This window comes from Oryctolagus cuniculus, chromosome 20 (assembly GCF_051225735.1).
Source record: "Oryctolagus cuniculus isolate XC-2025 breed Fujian yellow rabbit chromosome 20, ASM5122573v1, whole genome shotgun sequence".
NCBI lineage: Eukaryota > Metazoa > Chordata > Mammalia > Lagomorpha > Leporidae > Oryctolagus > Oryctolagus cuniculus.
In genome coordinates, this window is record NC_142886.1 from 40,342,432 (window position 1) to 40,362,219 (window position 19,788).

The window sequence follows — 19,788 nt, forward strand, 5'->3', positions numbered from 1 at the left end:
TCCAATGGCCGCCGCAGCTGGTGTGGCGTGGCCGGCTCACCGCACTGATCCGATGGCAGGAGCAGGTACTTATCCTGGTCTCCCATGCAGGTGCAGGGCCCAACTACTGGGGCCATCCTCCACTGCACTCCCGGGCCACAGCAGAGAGCTGGCCTGGAAGAGGGGCAACCGGAACAGAATCCGGCGCCCCGACCCGGACTAGAACCCGGTGTGCCAGCGCTGCAAGGCGGAGGATTAGCCTAGTGAGCTGCGGCGCCGGCCAGTATTTTGATTTTTCTAAAGGGGTCTTCTATGTTGAATTCACACATGATAATGTGCTCAAAGCGTCAGCTCAGCCCCTGACAGGTTAGGGCTGGGGAAGTGCTGAGGTCTCCTGGAGAGAGCTCTGGAGGTTGTCTTTGGCTTCCCCACCTCCATTCCCTGTTTGCCTTGAAAAATTCAAGTTCAAGAAACAGAGTGGCCTGGATAACTCCAGAGATCCTGATCCCTTCAAAAACAAAAAAAAGCAACAGAGAGAAAACAACAGGTGTGGAAAGCTTACAGGTGGGAGCACTCGGTGGTGAGCGACTGCAAGGTGCAGTAGAACCTGGCCTTGTATCTTCCCGTCGCAGAAGAGCAAGGTGTGTAGGGAACGGCCTTGAGTCCTCTAGGGGGCACACTTGCGGCAGGTGACTGTATGCAGGTAAGGGCGCCCTCCTGGGGTTGACGCGGATCCAGGGACCACTCAAGAATGACTGTCCCCGCCGGGAGGTGGAGGGAGGACACTTAGGAATGGATGGATGGATGGTCGCTGGTCGCTCTGATGGAAGCTCCCTAGGACCACGATGTCGAATGGGAAATGCGCAGCCTGGCCAGAGAGGGAGCAAAGAACAGGCCTGTGGGGGAGGGGAGTGCGCCCTGGGGAAATCGCTTGCTAAAGATGAGCAGGTAAGAGTCAGGTGTTAATGAGCAAACAGTGGGAGAAAGAGCGTGAAGGCCTCCTCGGCTCCTGAGCCCCAGGATCCCGCTTCCTGTGCTCAGTGCCCCTCACAGCTCGCGGGGCCCAGGTGTGACTGGCGCTGGTGGCAGACCTGGTGTCCTCCAAGGGCACTGGTTTTGCAGGTGTGCAGAGGGTCAGAGGTCGGGAGGCCAGGCTGAGTTGTGCCCCCTCCCCTTTGAGGAGGCCTGGCGGAGCCGTGGGAGTGAAGCCGCGGTGGAGACCCCAGGAAGATACAATGACCAGCACGTGTGGTGCCAGCCACGTGTGGTGCCCGCTGGGGAGAGCCGCGGGCAGCCTCGGACAGCAGCCCTGCGAGCAGAGACCAGCACAGCCATGGGGGCCTGGAGCCCTGCCCCTGCTGAGGGCCTCCGCGGGGGCAACGCTAAGTGGAAATGTGGGGGTCGGAGCCGGCGCAGAGAGCGCCCCCTAGAGCACTGCCTAGCGGAGCTTCCAGTCGGGATTCCGGCCGCAGCGGGAGCGGTCAGCAGCAACGCTGTAGGGCCAGGGCCTCCCCCAGCCCGTGCGCCCACAGTGTCAGACTGGGAGCTCTGAAACTGCACGTTCCGCCTGCTGGGTTTTGGTCTTGCTTTGGCCTCGTTAATCCTTTGTTTGCTGTTGCGCGCTTTCAGGATGGAGATATCTACCCTGCACCTGTCCCACCGCTGTGTCTTGAAAACACGTACTTTGGACTTCTGCAGGCTCACGGCTGGAGGAGGGAGCCTGGTGTCTCAGAGGAGGCTTCGGACTTTTGAGCAAGGCTGAAATAGTAAGATTTCAGGGGGCTGCAGTGAATGCATTTTGCATTGTGAGGTCAAGAACCTTTGGGGACAGGGCTGGAGTGCTACAGTTTGCATATTAGCTTGGATATTCAATGTCCCCAAGGACCCACACGTTAAAGACTTGGTCCTCAAAGTCCTATGTTGATGGTACTACAGAGGGGAGATACCTAACCCAGGAACCAGTGATGGTTACTGGAAGTGGGGCCTCTGAGGAGCGCCTGCGAATCCTGGTGCACCTGCTCTGGTCATGTGACGCCTTGTGCTGCCCCGGGACTGCGCCAGCCCCTGGCGTGGAACCAGTGGAGCTGCCTGAGCTTGGAGTGGGATCTGGAGCCGTGAGCTGAAAGAAGCCTCTCTCCTTCTTTGTAGCTCGTCTTGGGTATCTCCTAGTGATGAGGAGCTATTCCAGTTGTGTTCTTTGTTCTCCATACTTGGCGTTTAATGTGCGTTTCTTCCTTGTTATTTCAGGTGGAAGCTAAAGTTGAGTTGATACCTTTCCTCTTTTCTAGTCTAAGCATTTAGTGCTATGCATTTTCCTTCTGAGAACTGTTTTGGGACGCAAATGGCAGGCTTTAAATTTCCTGTATTGCTTTTCATTCATTTAAAAATATTTTCCAATTTCTACTTATTTCTTTGGTCCATGGGTTGTTTAATTTCCAAATAATTTGGATTTTGTGTCTGCAATTCTTGGTGTTTTCTAATTTAAGCCTAATCTCAGTGGTCAGCAACATGCAAATTATGACAAGTGCTTTTAAATTGAGTTTTGTTTTATGGCTAAGAATATTATCTATCTTGGTGAAGGTTCCATCACACTCAAAAATAATGTGTAGTTTGCTACTGTTGAGTGGGATGGCCCACAAATGTTAATTATGTCCCGTTGGTTGCTGGTGTCGTTTGAGTCTTCAGTATCCTCGCTGATTCTCTGCCTGCTTGTTAGACCTCGACTGAGAAGTCATTGTTGACATCTTCCACAGTGCTAGCAGCCTTGGCTTCATGTATTTTGGAGTTCTGTCATGCAGTGCGCAAGCATGTGGGACTTTTTATGTGCTCTTGTTGAATCTGCCCATTTATCCATCGTGGAAGATCTCCTTATAAATGATTTTCTGTACCCTGATAATGTTCTTTGCTCTGACCTTCAGTTCCTCTTTTATGAATATAACCATTCTTGATTGGTTAGTGTTGATGTGATCTATCTTTTGTCTTGGTTTTACATCTAACCCTTTTGTGTCTTTATACTTAAAGTAGCTTTCTTTTAGGCTGCTTAGAGTTGGATATCGAGTTGTTTTCTTTACAATCTGACAACCAGTGCCTTCAAATTGGATGTTTAAAGATTTACATTGAATGCATTTACTGCTATGACAGGGTTTAAATCTATCATTTTGTGATTGCTCCCTCTCCTATCCATTGTTTGCTCTCCTTTTCCTCTTATTCTGCCTTCTCTTGGAATAACTGAGTGTACCCAGGATTCCATTTTACTTTCTTGGTTGGCTTACTCGCTAAAACTCTTTGATGTCTTATTTTAAGGGTTGCCTGTGGTTTATAATACACCTGTTTGTCCTGTCACTGTCTGCCCTCAAGTATTACTGTGCCACCTCTCTGATAGTTTAAGATAAAATAGTGCGTTTCCATTCCTCCCCTGCTGCTGTGGCACCTGCTACTTCTGTGTGTGCTCTCTGCTGCCCGATGTCTGCAAACCGTAGAGCAGACACCGGTACCTTGGCTCAGCGGTGTGGGCAGCAGGGGCCGTCGGGCCTGTTGTCCCATCACAGTCAGGAGCAGAAGTCCTGGGAGTTTTTCAGTTTATCCGTTTTTAAGTAAATGGCCTTCTGCCTCTCTATTCATTGTGGAAATGAGGAGGATCTCGGCGCTGAAAACAAAATGACACCCAAAAGCTCATCACCCAGAAACAACCTCTGCTAGTATTTTATCATATCGAGCCACTTGTAAAAACACTGTTACCTGACTGAGCTTGTATGTTTGCTTATAATGATGTGAAAGGAGGTACTTCCTTCACTCGTGAAAACCTCTGCCGAGAACACAGTATTGCCATCTCCCTGGTGCGCAGGCTGGTACTCCCTCAGTTTACTGTTCCCTCAGCCTGGGCTGCTCAGGTTACGCCTCTCACTTCCTGTTATGAATAATAGTGCATCGGACATTTTAAGATTTTTGAATGTTTGACACCACGGTCTGATTTTCTCATTTCCTGAGAACCGATTCTGAAGATGGTGGGGAATGAGTGTATTTGAGGCACTTGATGTGTATGTGCTGCCGAATTGTTGTCTAGAAATGTGCTATCATTCACACTTAGCAGTATCATGATGCTTAAAAAAAAGGTCGGCATTTGGCACCGTGGTTAAAACCCCTCTTGGGACACCCACACCCCTATTGAGTGCCTTGGTTTGAGTCCTGCCTCCAGTTTCTTGCCAGTGTGCACCCTGGGAAGCAGTAGTGATGGCTCACGGGACTGGGTTCCCGGCAACTGTGTGGGAGCCCTGGCCTGGTTCAGCCTAGCCCTTGAGGGCATTTGGGGTGTTAACCGTTGATGCAGGATGTTCTCACTCTGTGTCTCAAACAAGCTGGGGTGGGCATATGGCCTACTGGCTAAGCAGCTGGTTGGGATGCCTACTTCCTACATCAGAGTACCTGGGTTCAAGTTCCAGCTGCACTCTTGACTCCAGCTGCCCCTCAGTGTGCACTGTGGGAGGCAGCAGATGACGGCTCAGGCAGTTGGGTCCCTGCCCACCCACATGGGAGACCTCAACTGCGTGCCTGGCATTTCAGGAGTGAATCAACAAATGGAGCTTGGTGTCCCTCCTTCCCTCCCTCCCTCCCTCCCTCCTTCCTTCTCTGCCTCTATGCCTCTCAAATAAATAAATTTTAAAAACTTCATCAATTTCATAAGCAAAAAGGTTTCCATTTACATCTTTGATAACTAAGTGACAGTTAATTATTTCATGATTTCTTAGCTTTTGTCTTTCCTTTCTAAGACATATCTGTCCACATCTTTGCTGTATTCTGGAGAAGTCATGTTTTTCCCATCAGTTTGTATTCCCTCGATGTTTGAAAGGCATAAATACGTTATTTGTGGTGGATAATGTTGCTTAGATTGTCCCTTGCCTTTTGTTAATGTGTAAGGTATTTGCAACTGATACGTGGTTAGTGCTGTCCCCATGTATTCCTCCGATTCTATTGTGCTGTAGTTGGTAGAGGTCTCCCAGCCATATGGCAAGGAGATCCTGACGTTCAGTTTATCTCTAACTTTAGAGCTCGATGTCTTTACCTTTAGTGATTGATTCCATCTTATTATGATCTTGCTCACTCTCTGCTGCAGGCGTAGATTATGAATTCCATGGCTTCAGTGCCAGCAATGAGCCCCCCTCTCTCTCCTGGTGAGTGATGCCGCCTTTCCCACACATGTGGCTTAGATGCATAGGGCGGTCCCTGGGAGCTCTTATTTTTGCTATGGCTGTGCTTGCCACCCTTGCCCTAATCTCATAAAACAGACTCGAGTCACTGAGGCGTGCTCTCTCCAATACTCTCCACGTTGCTGGTGCCGCCCTGAGCCGTGGGGCTGCCCTGAGCGAGGCCCTCTCTCTATGCCCGGGGCCTTGAGCCTTTTCTTGACCAGAGCAAGTGAGAACAGATGGGTTCACGTGGATGCCAGGTGCTGCCAAGGCCGGGAGAGGAGTGTTCTCTCCGTCGTCAGTACCTGAGTGGCCCCTGAGCTCGGTCTTGAATGGCAGGAGGGGATGTGGCAGCTGGGACACGCACAGGCAGCGCTGCAGGGGTGTGGAGAGACATGTGCCCTTGGAGGCACGAAATCTTCTGCGTGGTGGGCAGGAGCAGGAGGAGGCACAGACGTCAGGAAAGACAGATTCTGCAGACCTGGGGAGCCCTGCTGAGACATTTCTATTTCCTTGTATGAGCAACAGGGAGCCACGGAGGCCTTTGTGAGCTGCGGGAACCCATAGATCCTCTCTGCCGTGGTTGCCTTCACTCAGCTTGTGAGACACTGGAGATTCGCAAATGAAAACCAGCACACAGGTGCCACCGCCTGCAACATGGGCATCTCGTGTGAGTGCCGGTTCAAGTCCTGGCTGCTCCACTTCCCATCCAGCTCCCCGCTAAGGTGCCTGGGAAAGCAGCAGAGGATGGTCCAAATCCTTGGGTCCCTGATGCCCATGTGAGAAACCTGGATGGAATTCCTGGCTCCTGGCTCATGGCTCCTGGCTCCTGGCTTCAGCCTAAGCCTGCCCCAGTTGTGGCAGCCATTTTGGGAGTGAACCTGCAGGTGGAAGATCTTTCTCTATCTCTCCCTCTCTCTGCTTTTCAAATAAATCATTTTTTTATATAAAAAAGAACACGAACACACAGAAGCTCCCAGTCACAGACAGGAGATGGATTTTATACCCAGCTGCAATACTCTGGGAAAATGCTGCCCCTGTGATGTGACCCTGAGAGATGCATGAGTTCAGGGGACTGCACCCTGCACCCTGATGCTGCGACTGGAGGACCAGCAGTGAGGTGATGGGAGCAGGCCTGGTGAGATTGAAGACCTCAGCCTTGGGGCCCATAAGGCCGTGGTGCTGGAACGAAGAAATGGGAGGTCTTTTTGAGAAAGAATTTGACTGCATGTTGGACTCGGAGAGCTGGGAGTGGACAGAGGCTGGTGGAGGATTCCAAGCTGATTCCACAAATGCGAAGAAGCCCTTAATGTACACCAGGCTTCGTGCTGACCAAGCCCTCCAACCACCTTGGATGCAGGTGGTGAGACAGACAAGTCGAATTGGCAACTAAGACAGTTCCAGCCCACAGGGGGTGGGTACATATCACACACCTGCGTGGATGTGGGAAATCATGAGGAAAAATCACTCCATTGCAGAGAGGATTTCCCAGAATCCTAATCTCTACACTGCGGCTTGAAAAACAATGTGTAAATTATCCAGCCAAAGAAGGAAGCGGATGTGTGCGAGAGGGTCCCGGGTCAGGTATAGCAGAGTTGGAGAGAACACAGCTTGTTTTGGGAGTACAGACAGTGCAGGGGGCTGGGCCGTGCAGCTTTGTTCTGTTCCACTTTCACTTTCTCAGGGGTCTGCAGGCTAGAGAGTCCATGGGTGAGGAGTGCCTCCGGAAAGGGCTTTCCTGCTATGCCCACATGATGGAAGGTGGACGGGCAAGAGAGTGAGAGCGTGCGGGAGAAAGCAAGAGACCGAACTCAGCCCTGGGGGGCGGGCTTTCGGCCTGCTGGTTAAGGTGCCAGTTAGGACTCTGTGTCCCAATGGAATGCCCGAGTGTGAGTCCCAGCTCCTCTCCCAATTCCAGCTCCCCACTGAAGCACACCCTGGGCGGTAGCAGAAGATAGCTCAAGTAGTTGGGTTCCTGCCACCCATGCGGGAGACCCAGAGAGAGTTCTTGGTTTCTGCCTGGCCCAGCCCTGGCGTTGTGGGCATTTGGGGAGTGAACCAGCAAATGGCAATGCACTCTCCCTCTCTCCTTCTCACTGGGGATTAAGTTCCTACTACATGAGCCTTGAGGGACCCATTGAAGCCACAGCAGGATCACAGTGAGAGGGGAGACTGCAGAGGCACAGAAGCACCAGGTCACGTGAGGAATTTGGACTTGATCCTGAGAGCAGTGGGCAGCCACTGTAGGGTTTGAAGTAGGAATGGGCTCTGGTGCCTGCTGTGTTTTAGGAAGCTCACACAGACAAAGTATAAATAACTGTTTGAAGACCAGTTTTACCCTTAATTCTCATAGTACAACACATTAAGGACAGATGTCCCACATGGGGAGCAAGCGCACAGTGACTCCTGTGTTTGAATTAATAATTGACCCAGTATCACTTAATTTTTAAGAGATTTTGAGTTATTGATTTATTGATTTATTTGAGAGGTGGAGCTACAGAGAGAAAGGTCTTCTATCCACTGGTTCACTCCCCAAATGGCTGCAACATCCCATTCTGGGCCGACCTGAAGCCAGAAGCTAGGATCTTCGCCTGGGTTCCCCAATGTGGGTGCAGGGTCCCGAGCGCTTGGGCCATCTTCTACTGCTATCCCAGGCCATAGCAGAGAGCTGGATCGGAAGAAGAATAGCCAGGACACAAACCAGTGCCATATGGAAAGCCAGCACCACAGTGCCACCCCCCTTCCTCCCAGCATCACTTTATTAAAGAGACTGTACTTTCCTTACTGTGTGTTCCTGGCACCTTCATTGAGAACATCAGTTGGCCATAAATGCACAGATCTATCTCTGGGCTGTCGATAGTGTCTCTTTATGTTGTTCCTGAGTGGGTGCTGGCAGAGGAGCGCCGCACACTGGTAAACTGGAGTCCTTTATTGCAGGCAGTTGAGAGCGGGCTCATGCCCCAGAGAACTCTCGACTCTGAAGCCCAAAGCAGCAGGGTTTATAAAGGCAAAATCCACAAGGACAGGAGGGGACACATGGTTGCTAGGATCGGGGGTGGGGGAATACATGGTTACTAGGGTCAAGCTGACCTAAGGCCAACACAAAATTAATATCAATTATAATCTTGGGGGCCAGCGCTGTGGTGTAGCAGGTTAAGCCACCGCCTGCAGTGCCAGCATCCCATATGGGCGCCAGTTCCAGTCCCGGCTGCTCTGCTTCTGATCCAGCTCTCTGCTATGGCCTGGGAAAGCAGTAGAAGATGGCCCAAGTGCTTGGGCCCCTGCACCCACATTGGAGACCTGGAAGAAGCTCCTGGCTTCAGATCAGCACAGCTCTGGCCATTGTGGCCATTTAGGGAGTGAACCAGTAGATGAAAGACCTCTCTTTCTCTCGGCCTCTGCCTCTCTCTAATTCTGCCTTTCAAATAAATAAATAAATAAATCTTTAAAAAATTAGTCTTGACAACACCAATTACAATCTTGGCCTAATGTATATGTGAAACTATTATCAGTTACAATTTTGACAACACCAATTGTAATCTTAACAATTCCAGTTCCAATCTTGACACTAATCCAGGTATTGGCCTAAATCGTATGTGGGACATAGACAAATTACAATCTTAACATTACTCCAGGTGCAGCCTATCTGTTTTCAGCTTGAGCAATCATGCTAGGGAGATCCAAGTGGGATGCAGTGGACTGTTACTGAGTTTTAGATCCTAGTTCCAGACCAGAGTCTCACTGTGTGTGTGTGTGGTGTGTGTGTGTGTGTGTGTGTGTGGTGTGTAGGGGTGTGCTTTCTCAAGATGGAGTCTCGGGTGCTCTAAACTGCTGCCCCTACTGTCAAGGTGTCACTTCAGTTGGTCTGTGTGTCTGTGTTATGCCAATCCCATCCTATTTTGATTACTGTAGCTCTGTGGTACACTTTGAAATAGGCAGTGTGATTTGGCCTTGTTCTTTTTGTTCAGGAATGCTTTGGCTATTTGTATCATTTGTGGTCCCATAGCAATTTTATAGATGACCTATGTTAATTGACCCAGGTTCCCCCATCCAAGGGGATTTCATTCTGGAGATTTCTGAGGTCCGAGAGAACTGTTGCACATCATATTAAGGGCTTGACCTGGGCCCTGACCTTTCCCAGCTTGGCCCTCTGGCCCCAGCGTTCCCCCAGCTGCTGTTCTGGCCCAGTCCTGGTCCCCGTTCTCACGTGATGGCACTTTCCTGGGTGCACAATGCACTTTTTGAGCCATGACCTACGCCCCGGAGGTGCCCTTGGCCTGGACCATCGCTCCTGTCACTCCTCACCTCAACAACTTGCACTTGCCCTTGAGCCTCAGCTCCAGCACCTCCACCCGCCAGGGGACGCCTCCTCTGGGCTCCCTCCCTCCTCCCCTGGTCTCCCAGGGGCCTCGGTCAGAAGTAGGTGACCCCACTTTACTGTCTAGCATCCTGAGAACCCATGGGGTTGAGTGGTCAGGGCTCTGGCTTGGAGTCAGAAAGACTGTGGTTCTGATACTGGCTCTGTGGGAAGTTTATTTTACCTCTGTAAGTCTGTAAATTGGGAACATTAATGCCAGCAGTGGCTACCCCAAAGGTTCCTGAAGGTTAAGCAAATAATCCCTATAACGTGTGTAGCACAGAGCCTGGCACCTACTAAGTGCTGGGTGAGTACGAAGAGTTGCTATTATTATTGTCATCATCCTAGTTCACCTGCTCCTGCTTGTGATTCTGTTCTTACCACTGTACTTGTATGCAGGCGCTGTGTTGACCTTAGAGCATAAGACATAGCCTGGGGGCGGGGGGGCTGGCACCGTGGCTCACTTAGTTAATGCTCCGCCTGCGGATCCGGTGTACCATATTGGCGCCGGATTCTGTCCCGGTTGCTCCTCTTCCAGTCCAGCTCTCTGCTGTGGCCCGGGAGGGCAGTGGAGGATGGCCCAAGTGCTTGGGCCCTGCACCCCATGGGAGACGAGGAAGAAGCACCTGGCTCCTGGCTTCGGATCAGTGCAGCGCCAGCCATAGCAGCCATTTAGGGGGTGAACCAGCAGAAGGAAGACCTTTCTCTCTGTCTCTCTCTCTCTCTCTGTCTGTCTCTCTCTCTCTCTCACTGTTTGTAACTCTACCTGTCAAATAAATAAAAATCTAAAAAAAAAAAAAGACAGAGCCTGGTGTGCAGGGACATTCAGGAGCTCGTGTTTCCATAAGGTGCCCTCTCCGGTGTCAGCAGAGGGGAGTCACAGCAAGAAGTGTGGGCTGCAGCCCGCAGGCCTGGGGCTGTGAAGAAGAGGCCGAGGCAGGGGGCTGTCTCCGGACACGGCAGCCACAGCCGCTGCCCCGGGTGCCCACTCCTTCTCCCAAGGTCGGTGACACGGGCAGCTCGTACCTGCTCACTGAGGAAGCTGCTCAGAGAGAGGGTCTGGCCTCTGTCCTGGGTCAGCAGGTGGAGATGCATGGGTCGCAGTGTGGCCCTTGCAGTTTGTTCTGGTTTCTTCCATGTGTAATTGGACCTCTACCTGCTCGTTCACCTCTGATTTGACTCAATGGCCTGACTTTGGTCAGGATTTTTAGACTTTGCTTCTGCCTGGCATTGTTTTCTCTTTGACTTGAACTGAAACTGTGAGAAATGTACATATTTGCCAATGGACCTGGGTGAGCTCTACCAACACTGCTGTGTTCTGTTACCCACAATGCTGTGGTTTCCCATCCATGGTGCCTGCTCTCCTATCCAGAGTGATGCACTCTGCTACCCACAATTCCTGCTTCCTGTCCATGATACCTGCTCCTCTACCCATAATTCTGTGCTCGCCTACCCACAGTGCCATACTCTCTGCTGTTACTGCCTTACTAAGTAGCCCAGGCTGCCAGCTGGTTCTCGGTGATCCTGCCCAGTTGGTGTTGTGCAGACGAGTACGGTAATAAGAGGCACTGTGCAGATTCATTCAAGCACATGTAGACCTACCTGAGTCACCGTTAGGAATGACTCATAAAAAACTGACCCTGTGTATGTACGTGATGGCATCCAGGGTGAGGATGTTTCAAAACAACTTATTCTCAAGGAACTCAGAGTTAACCATCACAGACTCCGCCATGCCTCCCCTCACGCCTCGGGTTTCAGTCCCTAGCACACCTCGGCCAACCTCTTCAACACAGCCCCTGTCACAGCGCCGGGTGGGTTCAGTGCTTCCATAGAGCAGGTTCTCCTGGCAGACTCTGGCACAGCTTCTTCACTCTCTGCCTTGTCCTTTTGGCAGGGTGAGTCACCGCAGTACACATGATAATAGAGTGATTTCATTTCCCTTGGCTATATACCCAGTGGCAGCGTTGCTATTTTTTGTGGCAACTCGTCTCTTGGTGGTTTTTTAAAAGATTTATTTATTTACTTGAAAGAGAGAAAACATTCTTCTAACTGCTGGATTACTCAAATGGCAACAGCTGGGGTGGGGCCAGCATGAAGGCAGGAGCCGGAAGCTTCCAGATCTCCCAGGTGGGTGCAGGAGCCCAAGTATTTGGGCCATCCACCACTGCTTTCCTAGGCATGTCAGGAGGGAGCTGGATCAGAAGTGGAGCAGCTGGGACTTGAACTGGTGCCCACATGGAATGCAGGCAATGCAGGTGGCGGCTTGACCCACTGTACCACCTGTGTGTGTGTGTGTGTGTGTGTGTGTGTGTGAGAGAGAGAGAGAGAGAGAGAGAGAAAGTATTGTGTGTGTGAAAAGTGTGTGTGTGAAACAGAGTATGGGAGTGTTTGCGTGTGACAGTACTGGTGTGTGTGAGTGTGTGAGTGAGAGTGTGTGCTGGGATCTCGGGCCAGGAATGGCCAGGGTTCACAGTCATGCCAGGCAGAACAGAGGGCATTTGATGAGGGCCTGGAAGGACGAGTCCATGTTTTGTGTTGGATTTTTGTTGCTTCTATTTCACTGAGGGAGGGTATCACTATTTTTTTTTCTGATTAGATATTGACTACCTTTGTCCTTCTGTATACCATTGAAAATCAGTTATAAAAGATGTTCAAATATTGTGCTGGTATATACCCCAAATGATCAAAAGCAGAGACTCAAACGGACACTTGTCTGTACACCTGTGTCCATAGCAGCGTCATTCACAAGAACCAGAAGGTGGAAACTAGCCATGTCCATTGCATGGATAAACAAAACGTGACTGTAAGCCAGTGCACCCCGCAGAATGGGCGTCGGTCAAGAGAGGGGACGGAGCCTGATGCAGGCGGCAACGTGGAGGACCTTGGAGGCGTGCACCACGGGAGCAGTCAGACCCAAAGCGACAGAGCCTGCTGAATTCCACTTGTGTGCCCTGCACGGAGAAAGCGACCAGAGCGACAGAAGAGAGGTCACCCGTGGCGGGGGACAGAGAGGGAACAGGGAGTGAGTGTTGCCTGCGTGGAGAGGCTTTGTTTGGGATGATGACAACGTTATGGAAGTGGGTGGTGGATGTACAGCACTGAGCATGTACGCGATGCCAGGGCACTGCAGACTTAACAGTGGCCGAAAGGCTGGGTTTACGTTTGCGTGTATTTTACCACAATAAAAAAAAATCGGTCCTGAGAAAAACAAACAACCCAAGAAGATAGTGGAGGAAGAGTCCATCCTCATCATCTACAGAAACTGTGGAACAGGAATCTGTGATGAGAATTGTGCAGAAATTACATGTTTCTGTAAAGGGGGAGGGGGCGCTGTGTTCCTGGAGGAAGAACTCAATTTGGCAAGGATGTCATTTCCCCACAAATGAGTCTCTAACTATAAGGCAACACAATCAAAATCCACATAGCTTTTCTGAAACTTAACCAAGTGATTCTAAAACTCATCAAGAAAATTGACCATGAAATAAGCAAGGACGGCTTTGAAAATCAAAAGGGAAAAAGGCAGAGAGCGAGGTCTTCCTAGGTGTTTAAAAAATGAAAACTGTTTATATTTTTGGTGCTGGCACCAGCAGAGATGGCTCAGGGCATCCGTGGAACAAAATTTAAAATCCAGACACAAATAAATACAAGAATTTGCATCTGCTAGAAGTAACAGTTCAAGCTAAAGAATAGACTATTCAGAAGTGGTGCGAAGGAGCCTACATGTGTGGCAAAATTGTGTAGGACTCAATGCGTGCACACGAGGACAAGGAGTTTCAGGAAACGTAAAAGCAGAGGCTATGGCGATGGCAGGATGCTGGTTGTCATAGAACAGTGAAGATCTCCAAAATGCTACCGCTGCACGGGCCGGTGCTCGGCACAGCCCTGTAGCTGCTGCTTGATCTCTGAGCGCCTGAGTTCAAGTCCCAGCTCTGCTTTCACTCCAGTTTCCTGCTCACGTGCACCCTGGGAGGCAGCAAGTGAGGGATCAAGTGCTTGCGCCTCTGCTACCCACATAGAGACCTGGATTGAGTTACAAGCCCCTGGATTGAGCCTGGCTCAGCCCTAGTTTATTGTTGTTGTTTTTAAGATTTATTTATTTATTTGAAAGACAGAGTTACAGAGAGAAACGTCTTCCTTCTGCTGGTTCACTCCCCAAATGACCGCAGCTCCAAAACCAGGAGCCAGAAGCTTCTCCTGGGTCTCCCGTGAGGGTGCAGGGGCCCAAGGACTTGGGCCATCCTCTTCTGCTTTCCCAGGCCATGGCAGAGAGCTGGTTCGGAAGAGGAGCAGTCAGGACTAGAACCAGCGCTCATATTGGATGCCGGCACTGCAGGCGGTAGCTTTACTCACTACGCCACCACGCCAGCCCCAAGCCCTAGATTTTGCAGAATTTAGGGAGTGACCCAGTAGATGTCTGTTTTTCAAATACACAAAAAATAATAATAAATGTTCTTAAAAGTTACCTTTGGAGAAAACCATGTAAAATATAAACAGAATCTTTCTGTCTTATTTCTTGAAACTGAAGGAGAGTCTGCAATTATCATAATAAAAATATGAATTTAAGATGATTCTCTCAGTGACAGAGCTCTGGTTCATAATGATCTGTTATCTGTTTTATGAATAACTAGAAGAGAGGAGTTTGAAGCCTTCAAACGTGAAGTAATAATTAGGAAGTATCGGTACCTTAATTGGATCGGTACATGCTGTATACTGCTATATGTATTTTTTTAAAAAAGATTTATTTATTCATTTGAAAGTCAGAGTTACACAGAGAGAGAAGGAGAGGGAGAGAGAGATCTTCCATCCGTTGGTTCACTCCCCAAATGGCTGCAACAGCTGGAGCTGGGCCAATTTGAAGCCAGGAGCCAGGAGCTTCTTCCAGGTCTCCCATGCAGGTGCAGGGGCCCAAAGATTTGGGCTATCTTGTGCTGTATGTATTAAAATACCACACTGTACACCAGAAATATTGACCACTATCATGTGTCAATCAAAAAGAATGTTAGCGTTCAATGACATGGAGGTGTTGACAATGCAGTTAGATCATCACACATTGTGTGCATGTTCTTCATTAGAACCACACTGTACTCCACAAAAATGCACAATTTTTTATAAAAGAAAAACATTAGTGACAAGAAAAGCTATTTTTAAAATGTTAGATCCTTCTAATTAAATGTTACGTTGTTCTTAAAAATTAGAGCCATAAATACTGGTACATTCCAAGGTAATGGAGGGACTTTTTCTCCATAACCCCTGAAAGCAAAGCTACAAAAGAAGAAATGAATGATTCGCCTACATGAGAAGTAAACTTAGCATAGAAACAAAATATTTAGGTAAAAATGTAACACAAACACAAATTGGAGAAAATATTTGCAACATCTAAATGACAGATATTTCATTTCTTTAAAAATATGTGACGCGGGGCCAGTGCTGTGGTGCAGTGGGTAGCCTACAAGCGCCAGCATCCTATATGGGTACTGGTTCGAGACCCGGATGTTCCACTTCCAACCAGCCCTCTGCTATGGCCCGGGAGGGCAGTGGAGGATGGTCCAAGTGCTTGGGCCCTGCACCTGCATGGGAGACCAGGAGGGAGCACCTGGCTCCTGCCTTCGGATCAGCACAGCTCTGGCCATTGCAGCCAGCTGTGGAGTGAACCAGCGGATGGAAGACCCCCCCCCCCACCTCCTCTCTCTGTGTAACTCTGACTTTCAAATAAATAAACAAATCTTTAAAAATATATATATATGTGATGAGCTCTTACAAATCAACAAGAGGAATGATCGATACCCTAGCAGGGAAATGTGCTAACGATGCACAGGGAATTGACAAAGAAATACAAATGAAACATGAGAAAAATCATAGGTGATGAAGCAAAAACTGGGGGAAAGTGCAGTTCTGGAAGAAATAGAATTGAGGCAAGCTGAGGGGTGATGTCTTTCTTATTAACTCAGGGTTTGGCACACAGTAGGTGCTCAATGTTTGTTGAATGAATAAATGAATGGAAAGAACACAGGTGATCTATCAAGGAGAAGGAACATTCTGGATACAGGTAGGAGAGAAAACAATTTGAAGGGGAAAAAAGGACAAATTAGTTCAATTTTTATTATAGAGCCTATTTTGAAATTTTTGTAAAAGATTGCTCGCTCGCATGCTCGCTTGCTCTGTGTTGTATTTGTTTACTTCTTTCAAAGGCAGAGTAACAGAAAGAGAAGTAGGGACAGAGATAGATCTCTCATCTGCCAGTTTTCTCACCAAATGCCCACAACAGCTGAAACTAGGCCAGATTGAAACCCGAAGCCCGGAGCTCCATCTGGGTCTCCCACGTGGGTAGCAGGGGCCCCGTCCTTGGGCCCTCATCCGCTGCCTCCCAGGCTCATTAGCAAGAAGCTGGATTGGAAGTGGAGGCGGAACTTGATCGCAGGCACTCCACTAGGGGATGCAGACGCTCCCAGTAGGTGACTTAAGCTACACCACAGCGCCCGCCCCTTGCAGAGCCGGTGACATCGTCAGAAGGGAATCCCTTAGTCTAAGCTCAGTCAGAGGGCTCTCCGATGGCAGCACCTCTGAGGTGACAGTTAGGGTCAGGACCAGCGGCCGCAATGCCCTTTGCACCTGCAGCTGCCACACCTCCCGTGCCCCAGTGGACGGCAGTGATTCTGTGCTCTCCTAGAGTGTTTTTGCCGCCCAGTCTGACCCTGCTGAGCATAAATGTGTGACTCACAGGAAGTGCATGAGCCCAGGGTGAACCTGAATTCTGCTTTGCCCTGGGCCTCATCCTTGCTCTTTGAATCGGCAGTCAGTTTCACATTGAGCCTCACATTTCTATTTTTACTAGCAACTCACTAGAGACTCCAGCGTCAACAGCCTGCAGTTCATAGGACGCGTGTGAGCTCATTGTTGCCTTAGGGGAAAAATATCAACCTTTTCTTTCCCTTTGAGCCACTAAAATACCCCGGGTCAGAATATTTCCTAACATTGCCTTTGACAGTTCCATTATTTTACCAATCCCATTTGTGCCTCAGACATCATAGTACCTTTTTTTTTTTTTTTTAAAGATTTATTTATCGGGGCCAGTGCCATGGCACAGTAGGTTAATCCTCTGCCTGCAGTGCCAGCATCCCATATGGGTGCCAGTTCTAGTCCCGGCTGCTCCACTTCCATTCCAGCTCTCTGCTATGGCCTGGGAAAGCAGTGGAAGGTGACCCAAGTCCTTGGACCCCTGCACCCGTGTGAGAGACCCAGAGGAAGCTCCTGGCTCCTGGCTTCAGATGGGCCCGGCTCCAGCCATTGCAGCTAATTGGGAAGTGAACCAGCAAATGGAAGACCTATTCTCTCTGCCTCTCCTCTCTCTGTGTAACTCTGACTTTGGAATAAATAAATCTTTTAAAAAAAAAGAGACAGAAAATCAGAGTTCCACAGAGATAAGGAGAAACAGAGAGAAAGATCTTCCATCTGCTGGTTCGCTTCCCAGTTGCCCACAATGGTCGGAGCTGGACTGATCCGAAGCCAAGAGCCAGGAGCTTCCTCTGTGTCTGCTACACGGGTGCAGGGACCCAAGGACTTGGGCCATCTTCCACTGCTATCCCAGACCATAGCAGAGCACTGGATTGGAAGTGGAGCAGCTAGGACTCAAACCGGCGCCCATATGGGATTCTGGCACAGCAGGCGGTGTCTTTACCCACTACAGCACAGCGCCAGCCCTGTCAGTAACTCTTATTTCAAGTCTCACGTGAGGGTGATCTCGCCCTTCAGCGTCCTGGGCTGTGCTTCGTCCGTGCCGCGACGTGAGACACAGTGCTGACACCACACAAGGGAGAGAGGCACCACGGCTCTGTCGGACTTTGGCTTTCAAACTGGGCTTCCGGGAGCACGAGGGTCCCCTGGGGCATCAGAGGCTGCAGCCGGGAGCAGGTGAGAGCGGGTGGGAGGGGCCACATCCATCCCCGAGCTGCAGAGTGGCTCAGCTTCCTGTGGCTTGGACGCCGCTCCCGCCTCTCCAGCGGGGACATCCATGCATCTCGTGTGCGGCAAGAAAGCCGGGAAGGCGGGCCAACGTGTGGATGCTTTACCCAGAAGTCCGTCTACCCAAAGGTCTCACGTGTATAACTCCCTCCAGTGTCTGGGAGCCAGCTTCTGTCACTCACGTTGGAGACGAGGCACCTGCCGTCGGTTCTGTGCCCCCCACCCCCACCCCGTGGTAGAACCGCTCTGCTTAGCCTTTCTTCTTCCGCCGGGGGTGGGGGGGCAGTTTAGTTCGAGAGAGAACACAGTTACTGCTGCTCGCTTTTAGGAGCAGGTTGATGATTTTAAAGTTAAGAAGCTCAGGTTTGGGGACATGTCCATGTGGTATTGTGGTATTTCTTTTCCCCCTTCACAATGGTAAGATCAGAAACAATGGCAGCACTTACTGCTCCCAGACTTCACTGCGGGCGTCTTCCTGGCTCCGTGGGGGGGGGGGGAGGAAGGGGAGGGGGAGGGGGAGGGGGGAGGGGGAGGCTGACTTTGCCACTTGTGAAAGTACAAAACTACTATGATTGTAATAACGTAAACGCTGTAAAGGTGCCAGTTGTCACACGCCAGTTGTCGGCTTTTGTAGTTAGAACAGTGGCAATTTCTTTTTCCTTGTAAATATTTGCTGGTGAAAAGCCTAGAAACATCTCTTGGTTCAGAAGCTAGTTGGAAAATAGTTGAATCTGTCCTCTATGTGATTCCGTAGTTGTTTGTCAAAGCTGCTTTGCTGTGAAGAACCAGGAGTTATTACCCTAAAAACAGCAAATTCTAAAAATATCCGCTTTGGGATAATTTCTGCAGCCCCAGCAGTGACTACCACGCGACAGTAGCCAGGTGCAGAGCGGAAGCGCAGGGAGGGTTCAGAAGGCTCGTGGAGGGGAGGGCGTGGTGCACTGCGGGTTAAGCCTCCTCTCGCAAAGTCTGCATCCCAAGTCAGTGCTGGTTTGAGTCTGGCTTCCCCACCTCGGATCCAGCTTCCTGCTGACGCATCTGAGGAACCAGCAGGTGATGGCCCAGGTGTTGGGCCCTTGCCTTCCTGCGGGGGAGACCCAGACAGAGTTCTGGGCTCCTGGCTGGAACAGTCATGTGGAGGGTGACCCAGCAGGTGGAAGATTCTCATTCCTTCTTTCTCCTTCCCTTCCAAGGACACTCAACTCTCTCAGCATTAGAATTGAAAGGTCCTTGAAGCTCAGCTGGGCCACCTGAGAAAGCACCAGCATGAGCTGTGGCCAGGCCCCACGGCGGGTATTTGTGGCCTGAAACAGAACCCTCAGGTGTGGGGGTGGAGGGAGCCCTGTCTCGCAGGCTGGCCTGCGGATGGTGTGTGCAGGCACGGAGCCGGTGCCAGGCCCAGAGCAAGCGCTCTGTGCACGTGAAGCGTCGTCGTGGCACTGGTGAGGCTCCCTGTGACGCTCTCCTGCCCACCTTAAGGAGCTGGAGCAAACCGCCCAGCGGCCGTGTGCCCAGGGCCCCCGGCCAGTTTAACACCCGTGCAGCACTGAGGGACAAACAGGCCATAGAGCAGAGAAGGAGCCGCCTCAAATCAGTCTGCATTGCTTCCTTGCTGCTAGGTGCAGCATCAGGTTCCTTGGGAGCAGAGAGCTTAGTTAACGCCTCAGTAGCCAGTTCCCCTTTGGCCTACTGAATCCTGGAGCAGTCCAGCTCCGGATGGAAAGTTCTAGAACAGGCCGGCGCCGCGGCTCACTAGGCTAATCCTCCGCCTTGCAGCACTGGCACACCGGGTTCTAGTCACAGTCGGGGCGCCGGATTCTGTCCCGGTTGCCCCTCTTCCAGGCCAGCTCTCTGCTATGACCTGGGAGTGCAGTGGAGGATGGCCCAGGTCCTTGGGCCCTGCACCCCATGGGAGACCAGGAGAAGCACCTGGCTCCTGGCTTCGGATCAGCCCGGTGCACCGGCCGCAGTGTGCCGGCCGCGGCGGCCATTGGAGGGTGAACCAACAGCAAAAGGAAGACCTTTCTCTCTCTCTCTCCCTCACTGTCCATTCTGCCTGTCAAAAAAAAAAAAAAGAGAGAAAGTTCTAGAACAGTGTTTTTCCAGTGTGGTAAAACACCAGTGTGCATGCAGGGCCCAGGCCTGGTCACTCATCACAGTGGAGCACAAACCCAGCAGGTGCTCTACAAACGCCCACGCAGGGAGCTGATTCGGAACCAGTGACGGTTTCAGCCCTCAGTCCTGCATCCCCTTCCTTTCTCTTCCTCCCCCAGCAATCTAAAACCTCATTTTATTTTATTTATTTTGTTT

At 50.6% G+C, this 19,788-nt stretch overlaps 1 protein-coding gene across 3 annotated transcripts in view; it reads left to right on the top strand.

Annotated features, from left to right (window-relative positions):
• The window catches only part of KCNK13 (potassium two pore domain channel subfamily K member 13), a 105,311-nt gene that overhangs the window by 65,966 nt on the left and 19,557 nt on the right, over positions 1 to 19,788 (top strand). The window contains exon 1 of one of the 3 annotated variants that reach the window (XM_089322644.1): positions 546 to 927. The exons of the other annotated variants lie outside the window; for them this stretch is intronic. The gene's annotated coding sequence lies outside the window, so the exon portion shown is untranslated. Of the gene's footprint in view, positions 1 to 545; positions 928 to 19,788 lie in introns of those variants that run through there. 3 annotated transcript variants of the gene reach the window in all.